General features: G+C 38.1%; 1 protein-coding gene across 1 annotated transcript in view; it reads right to left on the bottom strand.

Annotated features, from left to right (window-relative positions):
- Positions 1–24,698, bottom strand: part of CWC22 (CWC22 spliceosome associated protein homolog) — a 72,040-nt gene that overhangs the window by 39,734 nt on the left and 7,608 nt on the right. The window contains exons 3-4 of the mRNA XM_052675529.1: positions 15,279–15,344; positions 7,304–7,438 (exon numbers count right to left, since the gene is read on the bottom strand). The gene's annotated coding sequence lies outside the window, so the exon portion shown is untranslated. The remainder of the gene's footprint in view (positions 1–7,303; positions 7,439–15,278; positions 15,345–24,698) is intronic.

The following is a 24,698-nucleotide window of genomic DNA, read 5'->3' on the forward strand; positions in this document are numbered from 1 at the left end:
GTGATACCCCTTTAGCAGCTCTGCATATATAGTCTATCCTTGTTTCACACTGTGTTTATTGGTCATGTTAGTCACTTGCTATCATCTGTATGTCACAGAAGGTAAGGGTTGGCCAGCAGGTGGCAACTGCATTTTTTGTTTGTAAAGAAATTATATAAAATTTCAAAGATTTCAGACATGTTTATGAAAGAACATATAGCAACAAATCAAGAAATATAAACATTTTCCATTCATTTTCAAGGTTATAATAACATTTTTCAAATAAGTTTTTCAAAGAAAAAAAGCAAAGCATAACTCTGAATAAGGTGAGCACATTTACATAAAAGCAATGTTCAATGGGAGACAGAAGAATTGATATTTGGGTAACTCATTTTTTTTTAACTATGAAAAAAAAATGAAATCATGAGAATAAAAGTTTAGGTCTACACATAGTATGCCTGCCAGATCCATCTCTGTCTAAATACTACTCACTTTTATCCCAGAATTATGAAAGATTTGTTCTCAAAATTATTTCCTCCTTCCTCAGTTGCCTTTCATTCTCCTGTCTTATTAGAATGTGACTGTCAGTAATGTGCCTTTGGATCCTGAACACAAAGGGAAGAACACTCAGACAATTATGTGTCATCTTACACACAGGTCACAGACTGATCTTGGCTAAATCAGCCTAAATCTGAAAAAATTTAGTTGAGATCAATGGGCTTACCCAAGCCTGAAATCAATTATTACCCTGCTGTAAGCACCTTGATAAACTCATTCATCTACGACAAGTTGAGAATAAAAGCTTATTCAGATGAGATCAACAATAAATATCAAGAATTTGTTTATTTTTCAGAAGTTCACTTCTTTTATTTGTTGTTTTTTTTCCTAAGTTTTCAAAGTACCAGCTCAGCTTTGCAGTATGTTGGAAGTAACTCAGCCCATTCTTTGAAAATGGGTGAATTCTATCTGCTTTTTTTTTAAACTGCATTATTATTTTTCTGGGGGCTGAGGGAGTGGAATATCTCAAACCGGACAACTTTCCTTTTCCTGGTTTAACTCCCTACTACAAAGTCTGTATGACGTTACAGGCAGTTATGCTGCCTGCCATATTATCATGCTGCTGCTAATAGACTGCTGATTTTCTTCATCTGTGACAACTAGAATGTATCTGTTACACAAGTTCCACTTACTAGTTATGTTAAAACTCTAATTCTGAATGCTGAAGAGAAAGCTGCCATTTCCTTTATCACCTCTTTATTAAACTCCTCCAATTAATTGATTTGAAGTATAAAGATAGCAAATCAAAGCCAATGTTTCAGGGACATTCATTTCAGGTGATAATTTTGTATCTTTGCTGAATATTTCATAGCTGACAAGAATCAAGATAACAAATGATTGCCTTTGCAATAATCTGAATTCCCTGAAATATTCCAAAGGAGTCACTGGACGATGGCTAAAAAAAGATTAGCCCACGTGCCTGTCATAAGCTCTGTTTGCAAGAAGGACGATCATTACTACAGTCTCTGAAGAATGACTGGGGCTCGTGGGTCAAAACCGAGGAAATTTCTTCACATCGATATTACAAACTGAAACTCTGTGAATCTGTGGAACAGTGTCTGCGAGGGCACTGAATGTAAGTAGAAATCATTGTTTCTAGTGTTGGGATACAAAAGGCTGCATCATAGCCATGCCCATAAGGGTTGTTGCCACACTGTGGGCCATCTGCTTTCAAGTTCTCAGGAATTAATAAACTCTTGATTCTGCTTCCCCTCAGCCTCCCACACAGGTCATACAAATCATGGAGTGTGCTGCTCTGGCATGTTCTCTCACAGTGGTGATACTTTGAAAATGAAGTCCAAAGACATCTATTTCTAATAGGGATCACATAATAACTAACAACTTGCATCAAGTAAGATGTTGCATAGCAGCTTTGAGATACAAATATCCTAGCAGATTTCACAAATCAGTACACGAGGGAAAAATATCTGAACATTCTTGGAAGCACCTTCCGAAAATAGCATTAAGCTGTGACTAGTGAGCTAATCGGACTGTACTGGAGGCAAACAAGTGGAATTCCACTGTTATGTATGGGGACACAAAAAATAATTTTATGGAGATTTTGATTGAACTAATCTCCCTTCCACAAAACTTTATTCCATCACCTTTATTCCATCAGCAGATCTACAGCATTTATTTTCTTCTGCTAGGCACAAATCTGAGATGGGCCCGATACATGTCAGTCAGGCATCTCAGATTATTGCTCATTATCCTTTCCAGCTGACAGTTTTGACTGCACAGAAAATTACTGATGCATTTCCAGCATGGTGTCTTTGACTTCTAGTCTAGACCTGGCTAGCTTTATCAAAGACCTTATCAGCTACAATTAAGTGGTAGGCAGAGAAGCAATTTGTCTGAGTGCTCTTGTACTAGCTATAAGTAATAAAATAAAGGTTGCATTTAGGAACCTCCCAGCTTGTCAGTCACCTCACTTTCTGTAGATATGCAGGAGGAATGGGGACAGAAGCCCTTCATGGAACACTGTCTTTTACTCAAGCGAAATTACATAGCAAATTACGTAGTGCAGGTGTGCCAATGCAGAAGGGTTTTGTTGTTGCCAAATTCTGCACTTGTACATACAGAAATAAAAAATGTAATAGACTATATATAAATTACTTTCCAGTTACTACGGTGATTAATCTGAGAAAGTACTATAATAAACATGCTGAATAATAATTATTCACTGTATAAAGGAAAAAAAAAAAACAAACAATCTAGTTCCCTTGAAATGTCAAGTAATTCTGACTGGTACAGAAAGTATCTGCTGAGAGCAGTGACAAAACTGGAAGGTGCCCACATTACAGAAATAAAGCCAGTGAATTAAGTAACATCCAACATTAATATGACAAGCTTACTTTGCTTTAGTCATTTGCCATGAGAAATCATCATAAAAAGCAGCTTTCACCAGATATTTTTTAGAACTGGGGTATGTTCAATGCTTTAAAAGGGTGAATGTTTAAAAGCAGCAATTGTTGCAGACTCTTTAATGCTGACCTTCTTTTGATAACTATAGGTTTGGCATAGCCCCTGCTTTTAAATGAGAGTACTTAGTTTGTAGCACTGGCTTAAATTCACTGTCTGGCTAGTGAGCTTCAGCAGGTTTAGTGCCTCTCTATTTTAGACACCAGCATTTGTATGGTATTTTCCTCCCCAAAGAAGTAAATTATTTATACAGCACCACCCTTTTTTAACCTGGCTTCTGACAGGCTGGGATTTTTCCAATCTCAGTTGAAACTGCCTAAATAATTTATCAAGTATTCTTTCAAAGTACAATGAATTCTGAAACCTAAGAAATGTTAAATGATGTTCTTTGCCCTTCCAATGTGAGTGGATCACCAAGGTTAAACTACTGTTTTTTTTTTTTAACTTTCCTCAGTCCTCCCATTGTACAGACTCCTTTCTCCCCCTCTCCCTCCGCCCCCCCACTGTCTATTTATGAATTTTCATGATATATTCAATTTATCAAACTTTTTGTTTGTGTTTCTGTACCTCTTGCTAACTCTTCCCTTCCTAATGTCTTCCTACACCTTTTAATTTTAGATACAATAGGACAGTTTTCCCTGTAGGCAGTCCTCCAGATACAGGAAGAATTGATCTCTGCATTCCAAAGTGCACAGGCAGTAGCAGTCCTCCCAGTATTCTTGGTGCAGGGTTTTCCACTGCAGCCTCAAATTCAATTGACCCTCCTCCCATCCTCTACAAAGATAACATTGATTAATAGGCTTGTGATCTTTGGTATTGAGCATGAGAAAGTTTGCATAGAACCTGAATCAGGAAACAGTGTGCAGTCATTCATGGAAGTATTTCCAAGTCAGATATTTTACATTCCCTCCATTTCTTTCTGATCAGAATTAACTCAAAGATAGATTTAATTCCTTATCTTTTCCCCCATCCCTTCTCTGGTTTTCTGGAGTGCTGGGCATAGAGGCAGTAAATTCATCTCACAACGTTCAGGTATTTTGTAGGTACTACTTCAAAAAACGAACTCCAGAATATCTATTGTATTTCAGCTCAGAACCAACCTGATCTGAGGAACCTACTCCAAAGCCCATTGAATTTAAAATAAACATTTCTGTGATGTCACAGAACTTCGGATGTCACAGAACTTCGGATGTCAGTAGTTTCATTTGTTCCTTCTCTTCCAGTATCTGCCTACACTGTTAGTCTGGTGCCCCCTCCTTCAGTGTCATCATGCTGGTTAAATACTTTTGTGCAGACCACCAGTAGCACAGAGAGAGGCAATTTGTTGAAGCTCATGGCAGTGAGACCTATAAAGTCAGTATTTTCTAGTATATAAATGCTCCTGCCTGTGTCAGACGTCCTGAATTCAGTTGGGTGGGTGTAGGAAGGATGAGGATGGTAACATCTGACACTGATTGTTAGACATGGCAGGATTTGCTCATTTTGTTGTAGGCTGTAGGCATCTTCTGACTTCTGTGCTGCTGTTTTACAGCGGGAATCTGTTATGTGCCAGAGCACGTCAGGATACTGAAGGCAGATATTACATTCCATATGCAAAGATTATTTTAAAAACATTGGTACCTTGACAATTCTTAATTGTAATTACATGGTAAGAAATCTGAAGTCCACAATTTACAACTTTGCCTGCCTAAATCCACAGTTATTTCACACTGGATTTGCTTTCAAATGTATCTGCAGCTTGCACTGACCTGCACCTGGTCTTAGTCTGTGTTAAAAATAGGCCTGCTCAGTTTAGAAGCTTGTATATAAATTCAGGCTCTTTTCTTGCTTAAATGCCTGCTTTTACAAGGAATGTTCTTGTTACAAGGTTGTGTAAAGGAAAATTAGTTGCATGCAACAGTGAAAATAAATATCATTCCACGTTCCTTTTCACCACATCAAAGTGTTAAAATAACCCATTTGGAAAAGGCCAGGCTACGATCTTCAGTTAAACAAAGTATGCTGTGATGTTCACTGTGTTTTGTTGGAACGAGAATGGCAGACTAGGAATCAGAAACTGCAAAGAACAAAACGAAACAAATCAAAACCAACCAAACAAAAAACCCACAATTAACAAGGGGATGTAAACTCCAAACTAATTAGCATGTAACCTCCTTCTAATTATTCTTTGTGAATTGTAATATTATTGTTCCAAAGTATTTTATTTTATGTTTTGTGAATGTTGCCATCTTCTGACATATTGAATTGCTTTCCTAAAGGCTTTCTTGTCCCAAACCATATTCTAGCTCTAAGCTGCCCCCCCAGAAAAGATTTCCTCAGTCAGAACACTGCTATATTATTTCATTATACGTAGTACAAACATCAGTCAAGAATAACATTTAGACCCTCACTTGGGGAATAACAGTTTTTCCAGCTTAGGGCTACCATGACATTGCTAACAATGTTTTAAAGCAGTGAGTGTAAAGTTTTCTTATGTGATATGTGAATTTGCTTTATTTAATGATATCTATTTGTGGGTAATTATTTTCTAAAAGTCTGCGCAATTTTAATTTCAGTCTAAGTTTGCCTTTTGCATTTGATAGCAACAGATAACTTAATTTCAAAGAAAGCTTTGCTTAACATTAGCCATCTCCACAAGAGTATTTTTCTTTTTACATAAGTGTACTTTTGCTCTAGGAGATAGGAAAGCTACATTCATTAATTCAGATTTCCCAGTAGGTGGTGCTCTAAGTACATTTCAATATGTTCATAAATTTACGTCCGAATTATTTGAAGACATTACATGTTCATTAATTTACAGTTTTCACGAGTTCATCAATATTGATGATATGGAGATATAGAGTCCTATGTAAAATTAAAAAGAAAAAAGTGGTTTTACTAGACAAGAGTTCTGAAACTTGTTGGCTCTACGTTTCCCCCAGTATGCCTATAGTTGTAGTGCATCATGTAAGTATTAATGGTTTGGGTCACATGGGACACAATGTGTTACAGTGGGCTTCCTGACATACTGCTAGGAAAGATGGATGGTACTTCTTGAAAACTACCATCAGCCAGCAAAACTTGGGGCAAACTGCCTTCTGCTTGGGCCTCTTCTGCTGCTTCTTTTTTCTCTTCTGATACAATGCTGTTTTGTTTTAAACTTGCTTGCAGCTGATGCATGATGATGCTAAATGCCAGTAACTACTGCTCTCCACTCCCGTAAGGAAACTCAATTTGAATATCTACCTAGATGGTAAATATACCGTGTATTATATACAATCACACACACTCAGAAATTCACTCAGACATTCCAAACTGGAATCCGCAGAGATAGGCTATTAGACATCTTTATATTCACCTGACACTTTGCTCAAATATATATTTATATAAAATATAGTGAAGTACTATTGAAAAATTATCATTATGACAACAATTTCCTCATAAAGTGTTCTCTGTGTTCAGTTCTTTATACAAGATGTAGAACAATGTTACAGATATGGAACTGCCCAGGAGAATTTCAAGTTTGCAGCATCTATTATATCCAATGACATCAGTGCTGCAGTTGTTTATATTTTATATGAACTACTTAATAAAATGGCAGCAGTATTTCAATCTTTCCTCATTGAAAATGATAGAAATACTTACTGCTGAAACACAGTATGGAGCAAAAAACAACAAATCCAAAACAAATAAAACAATTCTTCATCAAAGTTTCAAATAAAAACGTTTCTATTCTGAGAAAGTCAAGCTGGACTTAAAAATCTCTCAACTGTTTTAACCTACAGTTGACTCTGAGTGCCTTATTGGCACCAAAGCATGCTATTCAATCTATGTGGGAAAAAAACATTTTTTAACCTTTAGGTTAAAGTGGGTACACAATTCAATAACAGTGTAAACTAACTTGAAGATATCCTGGTTTTACATCAGTGACAAAACTGGCTTAAATAGAAATTTTCATATTCATACACAGTACATTTAAAGTGTGCCCTAACCTGAAAGACTGGTATTTGCAGCAGAACCTCAATGCATCTGATTATTAATTGATACTTTCATTTTAATTTGTCAATTATGGTAAATTAATTCATGCAGACATTTATATCAGTCTCTGAATATACCTTTATCAGGTAGCAATGGTAATGACAGCTCCGATAGTAGCAGATCTTCTCACATGAGATAATGTTGATAGTATAGTTGCTAGTGATGTTCTATTACTTACTTACACAAAAATGTTTTTTCTGTTTGCTCGCCTATGACAAGCAATTTTTATGCCATTAATTTTTAATTTAAAAAGTCCTTGTTGATTAACAAACAATTCTGAATTATTTTAGTTCTTGAAATTTACCAGAAAAGTGTAAGTTGTTTGTACCTGTATATGACTACTGTATGCAGTTCACATCCTGACCCATTCCAAGGAAGGAGGTGTATCCACACAAGCATACTGACTTCATTGGTTCCAGGGCACAGGGAAGGTCACACATGAATCAAATTGCAATGCTGCTACCTGTGAGAAATCATAAATCATGACCTGTGCGTCTCCATCTCTACAAGTAATGAGATATTTAAATTGCAATATTTAATTTTTGATTAATTTTATAGTTCTAGAGCATTTTTGGCTTCAGATTTCTGAGATTTCTGGAACCATTGTGATACGTACTTATTTTTTAAACACAAAAATAAATTTTCATTTCAAATTCTCTTGGCTGTGCTGGCAGACCTCTTCTACGTGCTCAGCTACGTCAGCAGAAAAATGCTGTCTTTGCTTATGCTATTCAGGAATGTCGTGCAGCTCTAGCCAAAAAATTCCTTCTGTCAGCATGTCTTGAATCTGTACTGGGGCTTCTGCCAGCCACACTAGTCTGGCATAGCTGCATAGGCAAATAAAGACAAGCCTTCAGAGCCATGCTGTGGATCTCAGTTGATAGAGCTCAATTTAACCTTTGAATGCCCCAGCAACATTCAGCGATTCCAACATAAACTTAAAGTCCTGCCTTGTGGCCAAAATTGAAGAGTTTTGCCCGGAGATGTACCAAAGCTTCCCTACAAGATTTGTTTTGCACAAGTGAAACACTGGGATTACAGAACCTGCCCATTTCTGCCTATGCCAAAGTCCAGCTGATTTTACAGCGCAATGACACAGATTTAGAGCTGGCTGTCTCACAGCTTCTGATGGCTCTCAGAATTCCCAATTGGATGAATGCTTTTTATCTTAACTTCTATTTCTGCCTTGTCCGACATGGGAATAATACATTTAGTTAACAACTGTTCTGTACCTCCACCAATGATGCGTCTATCAGGTATCGTGCTTTATCTCACCTTAAGCCACATGCCAGCTCCTAGCAAAGCAGCACTGTGCTGGTATGTCTGCATCTTTCCCTGACTGAATGCTGAGAAAGTGCTGCCAAAATACAGTGGGCAAATGAGAGCAAAAGAAATAGAGCCAAAAGAGAAAGAATTAGACACGAAGGGTACGGCTGTATGGAACTGTGGAAGCTCAGTCTAACATTTCCCATTCTTATTTCAAATATATTTTTTTCAGGATCTGTTTGAGGCAGAACTGAGATTTAGCAAAAACCTCATTCTATCTCACTAGTTTGAATTTAAAGAACTCTCAGGGTGGTATATGATTTTCTTTTTCTTTATGCAAAGTGAGTGAAAAGCATCACCTAAGCTAAGTTTAGTGAAGCCTACAGCAGAAGCACACTCCTAGTCACTTCAGGTGAGTGCAAAGAAGTAGCTAACAAAGAGCATAGTGTCGTTCAGTTTGGTTGGTAATTCTCAGAGCTGTGTTCTGAACAGAACAGATAGGAGAGCAATTGGAATTATCACAGCTATAGAAAGAGCCTTACTCAGAATATCTTTTGAATTAAAGGAATAATTTTCTACATGTTTGCACAGCTCTTCTCCTTTCTATGCATTTGGTATTTTAAAACTAAGGATTAGAATAAAGTATTTGTAATTGAATTGAATTGTGCAGACAGACATTATTTCAAACTGAAGTAAAACTAATATTAAAAACACATAGTGCTACAACAAAATGAAAAAAAAGAAAGAAAAAAGTAGAGTAAAGATTCTAACTCTTTTTTTTTTTTCAAAATCATTTTGAATGGACCTCCAATTTTTCAGAAGGAAAAGGCAGAGCAGGGGAGAAATGTTGGAATGTCAAAATACTACTTTACACATCTCTAATGCTTTCCATTCAAAGATCTCTAGTGCTTTACAAGCTTAAAATGATTAACTTTATGCTCAGTAAGCAGTTCTGCCCATAAAAATAGGTAGGTCTTTACAGGATTAGGGCCTCAATTTGTCCTTAGAGTGATGAGCAGAGAATATCACTTACTGCTTTAACAGACAAGCTATATAAATAACAGATACTGTGATTTGCCCAAAGATCAGTCAAAATGAAAAGTTGTAATGGATTAACCTGGAATAAAACAAGTGTTTGCATTTGCAGCACACTACAAGAGAAGAATGTAGAGTAGGAAAAAAACCCAAATACTGATAGAGAAAAAAAAACATAATTAAACATTTCTTTTGATTAAAAATGAATTATTTTAAAGTGCTTAAAATATCATTCTTTAAAATAAAATGAAAGTCACTGAAAATTACCAGTTAGAATTGAAATAATAATTCTTAGTATGTCGACATGAAATGTCAACTTTTCTTTGTACATTACATAACAATTTTTGCATCATAAAAATGTTCTTCAATAGCAAACACTTTCTAATATCTGTACAATGAAGGGTTGAATGGGGCTTTTGAGACATTCCTTGTCATGGTAAAACTATCTTTTTGTAAGCAAGGCTCTGTGGAGGCAGCTGAGCTTGGAGGCAGGAGGATGAGCTCGGCTTTGCCACGTCTAGTGGTCTCTAATTAGCAGCTCTTAGAAGGAAGACACAATTTCTTATGCTGTGGTGAAAACTCACTTTGATTTGTAAAAAGACAGATTAGTGCTACAAGGACCTGCAGCCCTTTGTTTTGATGGAAGAAATAGCACACAGTTTAAACACACTTTTCTTTTACTATAGAACTCCAGACAGAGCCCAAAAAGAGAAACGTTTCACAGAAATGTGACCTTCCTGTACATAAAAGGATGTGTTAGGAAGTCTGGTAAAACTCATGATGTTGGGCAAATAAATATCCCATGCAGCTTCAACTTAACACGTCTCTAATTATCAAAAGTAGTACTTGTGAGAGGGCACTCACACCACTGGCATGTCCCCATCACTCATCAGAAGCACACAGGTAGCACTAGCTCCGTGCTGTGCCCCAAGTCAGGGCCCTGGCTTGCTGTATGTGGGAGCAGCGTGCTGGTCTGACACACGCGTGGACCGGCTCGCAAGCTGCAACTGGCTGTGATCAGCAGCCAGGCCTTACAGCACAAACAATGGGGGACACAGACATGCTGAGCCTACATGACAGTGGAGATGGCCACTTTGGGCATGGCTTCCAGAGGATCACATCCATTTTCCCTTTTCCAGCTGCAGTGGATATCCACCCATATCCTCTCTCCTTGCTGGCCCAGCACCATCTTGAAAAGTCCCAGCACCATGAAAAGTATACTCACAGTATACTCACTTTCATTAAAAAATGAAAAAAAAAAGATATTTTCTACAGCTGATTTTTTTTTTAGCTGTAAGTATTTTTAGGACTGCAGAAAAACTTTTGACCATATAACTTTGTGTTGCATTTAGGCAAGAGTAGAGAGAACACATGCTTCTTTTCCAAGTAATTCATTCATAATAATGAATAATCAATATATAATAATATTTTATAATATTTATTTATAGTAATAATTTTTAATTAAAAGGGACAGCCTATTTTGGTATTGCAAAATCTGTGAATAGAGCAAGTGAGGATGAACTCGTTTCAGAAATTTGAAAGCCTCCAGCTTGAGTTTTTAAGAATATTTGTAAACAGATGCCTCTGGGGATTTTCAAGACAATGTGCAGGTCACCTTGCATCCATTGATTTCTTTGGAAGCAGGCACCAGATTGTTTGAAAAGTCTCATTAAACCCCTTCTCTAGATTTGAAATCCTAAAATCTATTTTGTAGTGACAAGAACCAAGCTTCCAATTCACTAAGTGTAGTTAATATTAATGCGATGCTTCTCTAGGTTTTAATAAATTATACTGTGAGACATAAAATAAAAATAAATAAGTTTTAACTAAATGAATAAAAATACATAAATAAATAAAAAAGTTTTACCAGTTGCATAATTTTAATTCTCAATTTTTGCAATATAAGTATACATTCAGCTTGCTACAAATTCAAATAAAAAATCTCTCACCTACTAAAATTGAAAATGTACTTTATCATTTTCTAACGCAAGTAAGTTTCCACCATAAAGTGTGGTGTTAAATCTTCTGCTTAAAAAACTTATGTGATCAGTACTTAGTAAGAAATGCCCAGCTGGAATAAAGGTCATGTGCAGTTGAGAATGTATGTGTCTGACTGATTATGCACACCAGCAAGAGCAAACATTTTTAGAATAACAATGAAAGGCACAAATGCAAAATAAGATTAAAAGCAGTTATACAAATCAAGAATCCATGATTCAGATCTGTGAATTATATCACTATGATTTACATGTCAATCCATCGTGCTTACAGCATTTTTCCCAATGAAATTAAGCTCAAGACCTGGACACCATATTGTTGCATTGAGCTGCAAAGATACCTTTCTAATCTCCCTGATTCTATTTTACTCATTAATAAAAAGAAAATAAAAACTTCTGCCTTTTTTGGGGAGGTACTATGCAAATGTAGATGATACTATACAAAATGGTAATTGAAATGGTGAAGGAGCAAAGGGTTTTAATAAGACGACAATTCAAGACACATGCACATGTCCCTGTGTGAATGTTGATTGCAATGAAGAAACTTAAGAGTGAATTTTAAGTGCCTGTAGAAAAATGCACTGAATATTAAGAGTAAACTAAGAAATGCACAAGCCAAGGGACAGAGCTCTCTCAGAAACGCATAAAGAAAGAACCAATATATTCCTTTGTGGATTTGGGACAAAGAAGCTCTCAGTCCCTGATGTCAGTGCCCAGCAGGTTAGGGAATAGGCTGTGGGGAGCACAGGCATTGTGGCACTTCAAAAGCACCAAGAACTGTGAAAAGTTGAAAATGCAGTTAGCAACAGATTTGGATCTGAAGGGTGTAAAAAGAAATAGTGAGCACAACTGGATATGAACTTTGATGTTTCATTATATGACATTTAAGAAGATGTAGGGTTTTCAGAAGAAGTTGTCATTGGAAATTCAGAGGGGTAACACAGGGGCAGGGAGAGGGCCAAATTGTTCTTTCTGCTTTACTGCCCAAGGCTGCTGGCAAATTGCTCTGGTAGAGGCCGATCCAAAGGAGCCTGATAGAGATTTCTGCATGGATGCTCACAGTTTCTGGGACTCACCCATCCTCAGGTGTCTAAACAAAATGGACCACAAAGATAAAGGAAGCCACAACGGCCTCTCAGATGCATGGAAACCGACTCTGAGGTATTACCCTTTCACTGAGCCCCATGACAGATGGACATTTTCAAGTTTAAGAGTGAATTATATAAGAATGAAATATGGAAACACATGATCCTTTTTACCAACCTTTAGTTTGGGATGGAAAAAGTATCCTTTCTTGTTTTCAGGAACACTGAAATTGTGCTTTTGAACTTAATTTTCTTTCAAATTGAACTCACAATTGCAGAACACACAATGCATTATTATGCTACTTGGAGAAGAGGAAAGTACAATGACAAGATGACTGAAGAAAAGAAGGGTGTATGTTGGCCCTTTTCATACTGATGATGACCCTAGCAGCTTTAAATACAAAAAGGTGCTGCTGAAAAAAAAAAAAAAAAAAAGTGGTTTCTACTTGTTATGAAAACTTTTCAGTCAAAACTTTTGTAGGAGAGTGCATGAAAGGGACAGAAGAACACAATGGGGGAGCTGGGACTTACTCATGAAAACTCAAAAATGGAAGAAAAATAGTCATTTCCACAACGAGCTGTTATCTTGCTAATGAGAGTTGAGGAGAAAGGCACCTTACATTTTCCTAGAGAAGTTCTGTAGCTAAGACTGTCTACTCATGCCAGGATATGGAATGCTTACTTCATGTGAGAACAACTCCTCTGTGAAAAAGACAGACCTTAGAAGTAAGTAGGAAATTACACTGAGCAGCCATGCACTGCTGCTGGCATCTCAGCTCTCCCAGTTGGTTGGCTATGGAATCCTCCCAGTGTGGAACACTGAGTGGAAGAAGCGAAGGGGCTGTTCCTTTAGCTCCCAGTGTCTCTTCAGAGACTCAGACAGTAACTAGCTGTTTAAATGTCAGAGAGGATTTTCTTGACTGGCCCAGTCAGTCAAGCCAGTCTCTCCTCCATACATTTTCTCCCACTTCTTACAAATTATCACAATTGCCACTGCTAATGAAGCATCTCTGGTGAAGAGAACAGCTGTGAAAACATAAGTACTGAAGTTTTTACAGTACTCAGTTAAAAAAATTTAGCTTCTTTAATTTTTTCTTTAAACAAACCCACAAACACAACAATCTATCATTTTAATGGATTCCAGCTGAAGAAACTATACAATGCTGAGATATACTCTGCCTAAGATAAGGCTGTCTTCTCACTTTCCATCATTTTACTATCTGCTCAACTGGTTGGCAGTTTATGATGCTGACAGTTTAATCCTAATTTCTAAATCAGTGTCAACAGCTATTTCTTTCTCTGGAAATGATACAGAAAGACCATAAATGATGTAGAGCACTATGCCAAACAAGCCCTTTTCTTTTGGCACATCAAGAAAAGAAGAAAAAAAAAAAGAGAGGAAGAAAATATCTCCACAGCCACTCCTTTGTAGGAACCAGCAAACCAAGCACAATGTGAGAGATATTTTCCCAGCTAGCGTGGGTAGTTGTGACTGTCAGAAAATGTGACCAAATTACATTTGATCTCTCTGCTGGTTGAAGTTACAGATAGAAGTGCTTTAAAATTGAACTGGCCAAGTCAAGAAATCCCACTCGATGAATGATTCTGCGCTTTTCTCAAATCAAGATACATCACCAATACAGGAGAGACAAGGGGTAACGACTTTAATCTGAAATCAAATTAAACCTACCTTTAGTAAGGGAGGAAGAATGATACAGAACATGTAGCAGTTCTTACATGTAAATGTAAAAATGAAAAATGTTTGTCAGTACAAATGTTATCACTGCACTTTTATTTGAAAAGCAGTTGTTAGTGTTTCCAGGATTTTAACAGCTCCCAGGAATTCATAAATTCACTAACTTAAGCAATGAGTCTGGATCACATTTATACACAGAATGATCTGTTTGCTGTGGTTGTGTGGGGCTGTACTGTGATGCTGACATGAGGCCAAATCATAGAATTATAGAATGGCCTAGATTGAAAAGGACCACATGTATGAATGAGATGGCTTAATTTATGCTGCTGCACAAATGCAGCTTGGGAAGTAAAGTCTCATCTCTTCTTTCACTTTTTGTTACAAGTGGGTATGCCCTGTAACAGTCTACTCCACTGGCCTGCTGGACCGAATCCCTCTCATCTTCTTTTTTTTTTTTTTTTTAAATATGTATTTTTGAACAGGAATTCATTTTGCTAGGGCACCAAAGCAAAAACAAACTGTATTTTTTTTTTTCCTGAAGTAAGTTTGAAAGTATGAAGTTTTTTATTATGGGCTTTTTTTTCCTGTTCTAATGAGATACTTAGGGACACGAATTATTCAGCTGTCAAAACATTCATGCCATGGCTACAGGCAATGACTGTATGGCAGACCCAAAGCAACAGCTCTTGGCACATGCTTGTAGTCACTCTACCTGTATTACTGTCTGACAGCATGAAAAACATTAATTCAGAATGAGTCTTGTGAAGCTTATTAAGAATAGATTGCTTCTGAATTCTTCTGAAAAGAAATGCTGTTGATTATCTATCTAGGAAGTTCTCTGTAAAAAGCATCTTTGTCCCCTTCCACACCCTCTTCTCATGTAGGTTGTGCCACCCTGTGCTGAACTCTGCTATAGGAAAGTGCACAATATCCTCAGCTCCCACTGGAACCAGGGCAACCCCTTTCAATATAGCACATCCTCAGCATCTCACAGGACGTAGTCTTCAGGCTCCAGCTCACAAACACATGGGCTTAACTTAAGCATGTGAGTAGTCCTATTAATGTTGAAGTACTTAAAGTTAACCATGTATGTAATTGCTTGCAGGGCTGGTTCCTTAATTAGCTACACTCATCCTTTAATCCTCCCTATCTTTTAACCTCTGTAGTGTTACATGACTCAATTTTTTTAATCAGATAATGAACATTAGATAAATTGTTACTTACCACTTCTGTTTCAAGACTTGAACTAAAAAATGATGGTCTCTGCATAGCTCCTAAACACGACAAAACCTAAAATACAGTGAGAGAAGAAGTTTGCAAATTTTGAAGAACATCCTAACTTTCATTTTGTTAAATAAATGACTTTTCAGACTTCCTGAAATCATGCATGAATTTCCTGATGGCATTTTTATCTAAGTTTAAAAATTACACATTCTTTGTGTTAAAAATAATAATAATTATATAGTCAAAGCAGCAACCAGTCAAAACTAAAATTCATCAGTGCAAACATAGCAGAATGGTCAAGTTCTAGAAATACAAAACAGCACAGCAAAAGAAGGAAAAGGAAAAGAAACATGAAGAGGTAAAGGGAAAGGTAAAACAAAAAGGAGAAGGAAGAGGAAAAAGAAGAAGAAAAGAAAAAAGAACACTGACAAAAGTAGTTTGGAAAATGCCATTTTCCAATTGAAGTTTTTCACTGGAAGTGTGTGTGAGCTGCAGCTGGTTGTGCTGCCTGCTTTCTACCAATGTCTCCTTACCAAGCATAAAGCTGCCGAGAGGGGCAGTCCTGCTCACCGATTTCCCTACTCCCTTGACCTATTTTTTCCCCAATCTTTAATTTTTTTCTTTCTCTTAGTTCGGCACATTAACATTCCTCTAAAATTTAATTATGCTCCCTCACAATTCCCCAGAGCCCTCTACTTGAGCTTACTTTCTCCATTTGCTTTAATTCTAAGTAACGAGCACCTATACTGTACTTTGCAGGAGTCCAACCCCCTGTAGTTTCCTTTACTCCCTCCATATGCTGCAAGCAGTCCCTTTTGGAGAGTTGCCCTGTAGCTTGACTGGGGGCCTATTCTTTCTCAGATGATTTCCCTATAAGGTTCATTGCTATTGAGAGCAGGACTACTGACAGCATACATTTTGAATCCAGCCATGAAAATTGCTTCGTGATAATCTTTACCAAATGCTGCATTACATGGTACAACATTTGCTACTGGGCTGGGGATTCTTCTCTCCGTTTGTAAATCTGCTTTTATGACTATATTATTTTGAACACTTCATTTCATGCCTAGTACTGAAAAAGGAATAAAATATCACAGTAAAGCATTAGATGCTTACCTAAAAAGGGGATGCTAGCCTATCCAATTTTCTTAGAGTATTGCTCACTTAATATAGCGAATAAGCCTGAGGTCCAACAAGATTCCTTCATAATGCATACCAAACTGTATCACTTTCTTCCTCAAGCCGGTTTGCCATAGAGCCAGATGTACCCTACCCATCTTCTCATTACTATGATCAAACTTCTCTCTGCTGATCAGAATTTAATCCTGTTAAATCGCTAGCCTTGCAGTACATGTCTATCACACACACGCGTGCTTGCCACAGCAGATTACTGTAACTGCCTTTTTTTTTGGAACACACTCTCCAGGCTCCCCTGGGCTAATCCTTACAGCCCTGCTGCACAGCCACAGGGAACTTGGGCAGCACAGCCCTCTTGCAGGGCAAAGCAGTGTCCAAAGGGTGTGTGGGTCCCTCCGACCTGAGCTCCAGGTGGGGAAAGACGGAGCAAGCAGCAGAGACCTGCTTTCCACCCAAACCAGCTGCTCACTGCTCAGCTGCAGCTGGGAGCAGTCAGCACCACTGGTCCGTGCAGGCTTCAATATACCCAGACGCAGTACAGTCTTCTCAATTTTACTGACATTTTTGATTATTTGCCCAAAGACAGTAATAGAGCGATGAAGGTCTTGACTATGGGAGAAGCACTCCAAGTCATTTAGCAATTTGTAGCTGCCAATGTTTCAACTAGTTTGGATCACTAGAGGGTGCAGATTAGCCTCTTCAGTCTCAAAGTGGACGTTTGTATTGTGACATATAGACCCAGACAGCTCCTGATTTCCAATATTAAGTGCTTCAGACAGGAGGCATGAATTACTTACTTTGAGCCTGCCTGTTTCAGCTTTCCTTTTACAAGCACACACTACTGAGGTGTTCTGTTACACAGAAAAAGGCATTCTGTGCCTTCTGTTCCTACCATATATATGGAAAGGTTTTGTCAATATCAGTATTAAATAGAATAGCAACATAAAAAGTTAGGTATGGCTTATTTAGTCTTATGATAGTCTGAAAGCAGCACACTCAAGTTATATCTCTTATTTTAAAAATAGAATATACAGCCTAATGAGATTTCTAGCCAATGTTTTTTTTTCAGATGAGATGTACAGAATTTTAGTACATTCTCATTCCTTTCACTGTGTGACTTGCCAAACTCTTTCCCTGACCTTATCACTTTCACTAACGGAGTTCAATAATTCAGCAGTAACTGTAACAGTAACTGTTATAATCAAATCTATTATTTTGTTTGTGTGGCACTGGTTTTGGATCACAGTTTCATCTAGCAGTTGTAATGAACGACTTGGATTTGCCAGGGAACTAGTGGTTTGGAATATAATGAGTAAGAAAAAACCTTTCTTGTTCTCTGTGTCATTCTCTGGGGGATAATGGTGATGAGCTAGAAAGCAGAGTGGTCGAGCAATATTCTCCTGTACAATAATCATCTAATTGTCCCAGGAGGTGCACAGAACAGCGTCCTGAAACCCCTCGCTGAATAAGAGCCCCCCATCCAGGTGCTTAATTAACAAAAAATTCTGAATTTAAGATTAATTAAGAAAGTCAAGATCAGTCAATCAAGAGCATATCTGAAAGTGCTGAGCCTTTAGTGGGTCTGTGACGTTCTAAGCTATTGGAACAAAGAAGCACAGAGTGTTTATAAACCTTAGCAGAAAGAAGCAGATGGGATTTTTGTACATTATGTGCAGCTGGATTCACTTGTTGGAGCACAAGTAGATCAATAAATACTATTTAAATGAAAACCTTTGACTCTTCCCACACTTGTACTTAGCATTTAACTTGTTAAAGAGAAATTTATTTTACGAAACAGTCAGGAGTGGGAATTTGATTCTTGACAATACTCAAATCCACCATGCTGCACAGGACTCTATATGTCATAAAACACTGTTAATAAAATGAAAAATAATGTATCATGTAGGTAATTTAACTGCCAGAATAACATTTGACAGCATAGTTGTGGTGGTGTAGACAGAGCCTGGATGTCAATTTGTCTGCTATTAAGTCTGCAGTATTCACTATAGATAGCAAAATCAGTTCTATAGCAGGAATGGACAGGCAACTGGAAAACTGAACCAGGTCCAACCATGTGTTAGGAAAAGGGGCTGTAGAAAAATAATGACACCGACTCTTAATCATTCTTTGTCAGAAACAGAAGAATCTGAGTAGGGAAAAGAGAGCATTGTAAAGGTAGAAGAATAAAAAAAAAAAACATATTTTTTTTCTATGATAAAAGATAACATCTGTGTGCTCTGTAGAAGCAGCATTCACATAGGAACTCTGCTCAATTGGCCTGCTGCAAGCAGGCAAAAGAGGATAAGCTCTTCTGAATCAGTGCCTGGCCCTGGGCAGAAGCAGGCAGGGAGTCCCTGTGCAGGTGACTGTGACACAGACACTCAGAGATGGCTCACGAGAGGGTCTGATGAGAGCTATGAGGCTTTCAAAGTCCAGATGGGGCAATGGTGATGCTAGTGACAGTTTGAATTACAAAACAGAGACAGTTCTCATCTCTAAAAGTGACAAACCCCTTCTGTGGCTGTGACTGGTCTTGATTCTCTACTAAGAGTTAGAAGACTGTGGCACTGATAGCCACAGTGACCAGCTAGTAGGGAGATGCCACCAGGGTTTGCAATAGTAGCCTGTCAATAGAGAGATTTAAAGGGCTGATTCCACATGGAATATTTACATGAGGATGTTGTGCAGAGAAATGTATGGTAGAAATTTACAGCACACATAAATTCCCATATGAACATCTCCTCATAGTCAATACTTGAAAGTGGAGCACAATAGGAAGCAGCAGGAAATAAGATTGCTTTTCTTCAGCTGTGGAAGTCAGCACAAAGCAATTGTGTTGGAATTGATCCTATTCAGTCAGAGTTGGAGCTTAGAAGAGAGGCTGTTTAATCACATCTTAGTTCTAGTTCAGTAGTCCATGCTCAGGGAAAAAAATCAACAGCAGCAAAATAATACAATGCACAAATGTACAAAAATAACAACATCATTAGATGAAAAAAATTGAATCACAGTTCCTAAATCTACTGAGATAGATCTTAAAATCATCGTCTTTTGCTCATAAGTTAAGGGATAAGATGCAACATCATGCTTTTTTTTTTTTTTTTTTAATAATCTATTCATATGTATTCTTTGAAAAGCAAATACAAAACCGTGTAACATATTTCTTGCAGAAGCACCAGTGTAAGAAAGGACAGCTCCTTGGCTCAGGGAAGATTTTGTAGGTATCTTAAATATATTCTCTGGTACAGTGTTAAAAAAAATCACTACATTTTCTTTGTTTTCCTCTTTCGTCTTTCGCTTTTCACTTGCATTCTTCCTGCCATTTTCTGAACTTGTGTCTAGATCAGTGAAGAGATCCTTGGCCCTCCACTAATCATTAGCATTTTGAGACAGAATCAAGTCAGTGACCTATAGATTAAAAGCACTAGAGCCTATTACCATCTACCAGGGTAGTTTGCCCTAATGTTAAGTGCCATTTAGCAAAGAGGTCCTCTAGTTTGTAATCTTCTAAATTTATTGTCTAAAAAGGAATTAATTTTAAAATAATTAATGCCAGTTTAAATTGCTATGATGTATCTGCAGGCTTCTGCTTGCTCTAACTCTAAGTACAACACAATTCACTCTTTTCTATCCTTCATGGTTCAGTCTCTGTAATTGCAATTCATGGTCTAGATATCTGTCAACACATTGCTCCTTTTGCTGGTTGATAGTTCATGCAATAATGCAAGGTAGATACCTTGCCAAGCAGCACCTGTCTTTTTAATAATTTAAGATATTAAATAAATAAAATGGAGTATGCACCCACCGCATTATTTTCCTTAAATTCGTTCATTCCTCTCATACACATTTAATGATAAAAGCTGGATGTTAAGAGATGCTGATTTGTCACCACCACAGTACACAGAGGTGCAACCAGGGAAAACTTTGCTTTTCTGACTTATTGTTTTACTTAGAGAGGAAAGACACAGCTTCAAGCTGCTGCCACTCTCAGTTGCTCAAATTAGGCAAGAAGCATGCATAAACTCAGCATATTTGTATTTCCTGTGGTATTAAACAGCCATAAACAATTTCAAATTCATACAGAAGTTGAATACAATTTAGAGTACGAATTATTTTGAATTTGAAAATTAAGAAATTCCTACTTCCTGTATGCTATTTCTATTCCTTTATGCTGACATTTCAAATGAAATAGAGATATTGAGCACAGCAACATTAGAAATTTAACTACCACATCCAATCTACAGCGGTGCTTTGTTCTGCTGTGGGCTTCACCACAGAAGTACTGTGACGACAATGTAACAGTTGCATGTGGTTTGAAACAGGAAAGTGCTATTTGCTGTGTTAGAGGTAGGGAACTGGTCCTCAGAGACCAAATCCAGATCCTGAAGAGTTGTTGAAAGCTCTTCATACAGCCATGCCAATTGCAGTGCAGCTTGGCCACTTCAAGGCTCTGACCTGACAGATTTATCCAGCCTCATAGCCAAAGTCTTTAGTGCAGAAATGATCGTGAATCTGAACCTTTCATGTTCTAGGCTCCAAGCATGAAGATATCCTTCTATTTCATTTTTAATATCTACTTTAAATTCTGTTTTTCAATCAGCATATATTTGAATAATCAAACATATTTATTTTTGTCAAAAGAAAGTCTGAAATGTGAGAATTCACTGTTCTCTACTTTTCCCCCAAGCAATCTTCAGAAAGGCAGTAGCTGTACTTCACAGATAACATAGCCATTAGCAGCTCGGTCTGCTTCCCCTGACCAGTGGCATTATGTCACACATGAGTTCTGGCATCTGAATTGAAAGCAGCAGGTATCTGCTTCAATTGATTTCTCCCATACTATTTCTAACATGCTCTATCAATTTAGATAATATATGTCGCTACTTATCAAAACGACAATTCTGATATCTGAATAATAGTAATTTAAAAATAAAACCCAACAATTAATAATGTAGGAAGAGCCAGAACTGGTGTGTAGGGGTTTGGGCAAGGATAAGGGGGGAGTGCAGAAACACAGGTACCATCTTCCCTGCCTACAGCATCTTGCAGCCTGAGGGGTTTCAGCGTGCTTCCAGAGTTCCAGCAGAAAAATCCACTCAATTACTGCAGTGCAATGTGGATAATTTCAGAGGCATAAATAGGTTCAGACAGTCAAAGTATTAGCATGGTCCTGTCGTTCTGCGATATGAGGCAGTTCAGCAACATTTGAGGTTCTGAGCAAAGAGAAACCAGTCTATCTATCTCCACAGCAAACAGCCTCCACTAGCGATTGTTATAGCCCGTTACATAAGATCAAGCTAAGCTTTTTCATACTGTGTGGAAGATAACAGTTCTGCTAGAGTGATGACAAAAAGAAACACCCACAAAGAGAGGAGAAGAGCAGCAAAAGCAGACACAGCAGCTCATGCCTCTGAGACTTTTGCTTACTGATAGGCCTTAGGACAGAGCAAGTGGCCACTTCCTATAGCCTTATCAGTCCCTCTGAAATGCAGCAACAAATTCTCATCTTAAGCTGAAATGTCTTCCTTTGATTACAAGTTCACAGCGGGGACAAGAGTCACACATGACAGTAAGGCAGTGTTACTTGGTTCCCTTCATACACTTCCTCACTCCAGCAAGGCCCTGGACAATGCTGTGGGTAGAAGATGACTGGCTGGGATAATCACCGTGCTTCTCGTGCTCCATCTGCCCCTCTTGCACTGGTTTATTTCCCAGGGAGCTGGCTGTTTTAATACCTGAATAAATCTCAGTTTTTGATGACTAATTTCTGTCACACTATTTCTAGTGTCCAGGCTTTACCCCCTGTAGGGTTTTGTTCTGCATCATAGCTTGTATGCCATGCAATCAGATTCCTGGCTCCTGCCTGAAGACTTTGAATTTCTAGGAGAAACAAGGTGCTTCCTATTGTTAGAACTGATTGCATCCAAATCCCCAAATGAGCTTGCACAGGCTTAGCTCTTCTCTGAATCTGGCCCTAAAACTTTTAGTTATCTACATTTTGTGATCAACAAAATAAACTGATGGAACTAATGCTGTAAAAGTTGAAGGTGTTTGCTAAAAACAAGGGACTGTGTACTCAGTGGGAGGGATTTAGGAAGAAGTGAAGCACTCACATGCAAAAACATCCACTCCCCCGTATACCCTGGAAGCATGTGAACCCAGAATTGTTCTTTTTGTGCCTCAGATCAATGCAATTTGGAGAGACATGAGCCCCAATACCCCTCAGCTAATTGAGATGCAGGGCTTTGCAGTCAGTGCTCTCTGAGGCTGCCTTGTGGCTCTGCTCACAGATGCAAGTGGGAGAATGGAGCTCCTGACTCAGTTGCAGCTGCACCTGCAGCTGAAGAGGGGAAAGAAGGATGCAGTACTGCCATTTTCCTCGTGAACAGAAAGTTAGCAGCCACCCAGAAAGCTCGTGTTCATGCCCTTTCTACCCAGACCTGCCTTGCAGAAAAGTGTTTTCAGGAAGGGCAGTTATACTGTCTCTTATGTAACTTGCATGCTCACATGCATTTTCACTCTCTCACTCAGCAAAGTTGAGTGAATATCCCTTCTGGGATATTTGAAAGAAGAACATGATTTCTTGGGGAAGCAAAGACAAAGCATGCAGAACCTCTTTGCACTCGAATAGCCAGCAGCACACAGGTGACTCTGTGGATTTGCATCATATCACATGACATAATTGGCACTTGGGCTGCAAGTTGCCCAGACCAAAGACCCTGTCATTGACTTGTGTTATCAATTAATGTGTGCAGCAATGGCATTATGAATGAATTACATGAGCAGATTGCCATGTGACATCACTGACCTACCATGTCGGGCAGAACATTTTACATCACAAAATAAATTGAATGGAAGTGAAAAAAGGCCTTGGCATATTTAAGGTAAAAAGCGTTTTCTCGCTCAGCTGTGAAAGGGGAAAAAGAAAAGATTGTTTGCACTAGTGTGCGCATGTTATAAAGCTGTTATTTACAGGAATGAAAATAAACTCCCTTTTTACTACTGACATTATCTAATAATCTACAACCCTTGATGCAGAATCTGCAAAGAGCTAATGACTTCAGGACTTGCTTACCCAGTATGGGCTCTGTTCCCAGAGTCCTACTGAACATATGGGGAAAATAGCCAGGTTTTGTTCAAACACAAATGTTTGCTTGAGCTGAGCCCAGGACCAATGCTGTGCAACCATTATCTTGGGAAAGGAAGTTTTGTTGCCAAGCAAAAATTTAATCTGGAAACTGAAAGTCAGTAAGAAATAAAGTTGTTTCCTTAGGACAGTCATTTTCTGCTATGGAAACAAAATCCAAGGTAAGAGGAGCAGATTGTAAAAAATTGTGCTATGATGATATCTAAATACGTCCTAAAAAAAGATTTATGACTTCAGTCTAGTACTGAAGGGAATTTGCAGAACTGCAGGACCACTGGCACTGATGTGGGGATTGCAGACAGCACAAATCAGGCTCTAAATAATGGATCAAAAAGAGGAGCCTCAAAAGCTACTTTTTATTGTACTTTGGGGAATAGCGAAGACTATTATAAAATACTGCAGGTTGTGAAGCTTCAATAGTATCATGAAGTTAAAAGAAAGAAAAGCCTCGAGGAAGGCAGGGAAAAGTCAGTTGTAGCGAGTACAGCTGTACCTCAGTACAGAAGGGGACAGCAGTATCTCAGGCAGGTGATGGTGCTCAGCACCTTGCCCCATGGGCAGCCACACCACACTGTATATTGCAATGACAATGTGCAGTCTGGGGGATTCATCTGGCCCCTTCCAATCCTACATTCTTCTAAAAATAAAGATGATTACATGGCCTTGGTTAACAAGAACAATTGCGTGGAGATAATATTCAGACACATTCTGTTGATTGCTGCTAGCCCATGCCAATTACCTACACATGGTCATACCAGGAACTACCTCTTCTTGCATCATAAGGGGCAGGCATCAACAACATGTAACAACCTTTAGTAGTTCAAGCTTTAAAGAACAAGATCAATCCACCCTCAACAAAATTTCAGCATGTTTCCTTGTAGCTTTGGGGTTTCTTCACATTTGATTTTTTGTTAGAAAAACAAAAAAAAAGCAACAAAAAAACCCACAACCATGCTACCAGTTCAAATGTGTAAATTAAAATACACCAGAGAGCAGCAGTTTAATTTAAGCTGGAACTTAAAGAGGCCAATAGCAGTGAATGCTTGGCTATCTTGAAGCGAACCAAGAGCATGCTTGCCAGACACGATCTCTGGTGACCAGCTCTTTGCAGCTACATGCAAGATTCAGTAAGAAAA

This window comes from Tympanuchus pallidicinctus, unplaced genomic scaffold (assembly GCF_026119805.1).
Source record: "Tympanuchus pallidicinctus isolate F22 unplaced genomic scaffold, pur_lepc_1.0 scaffold15, whole genome shotgun sequence".
Lineage (NCBI taxonomy): Eukaryota > Metazoa > Chordata > Aves > Galliformes > Phasianidae > Tympanuchus > Tympanuchus pallidicinctus.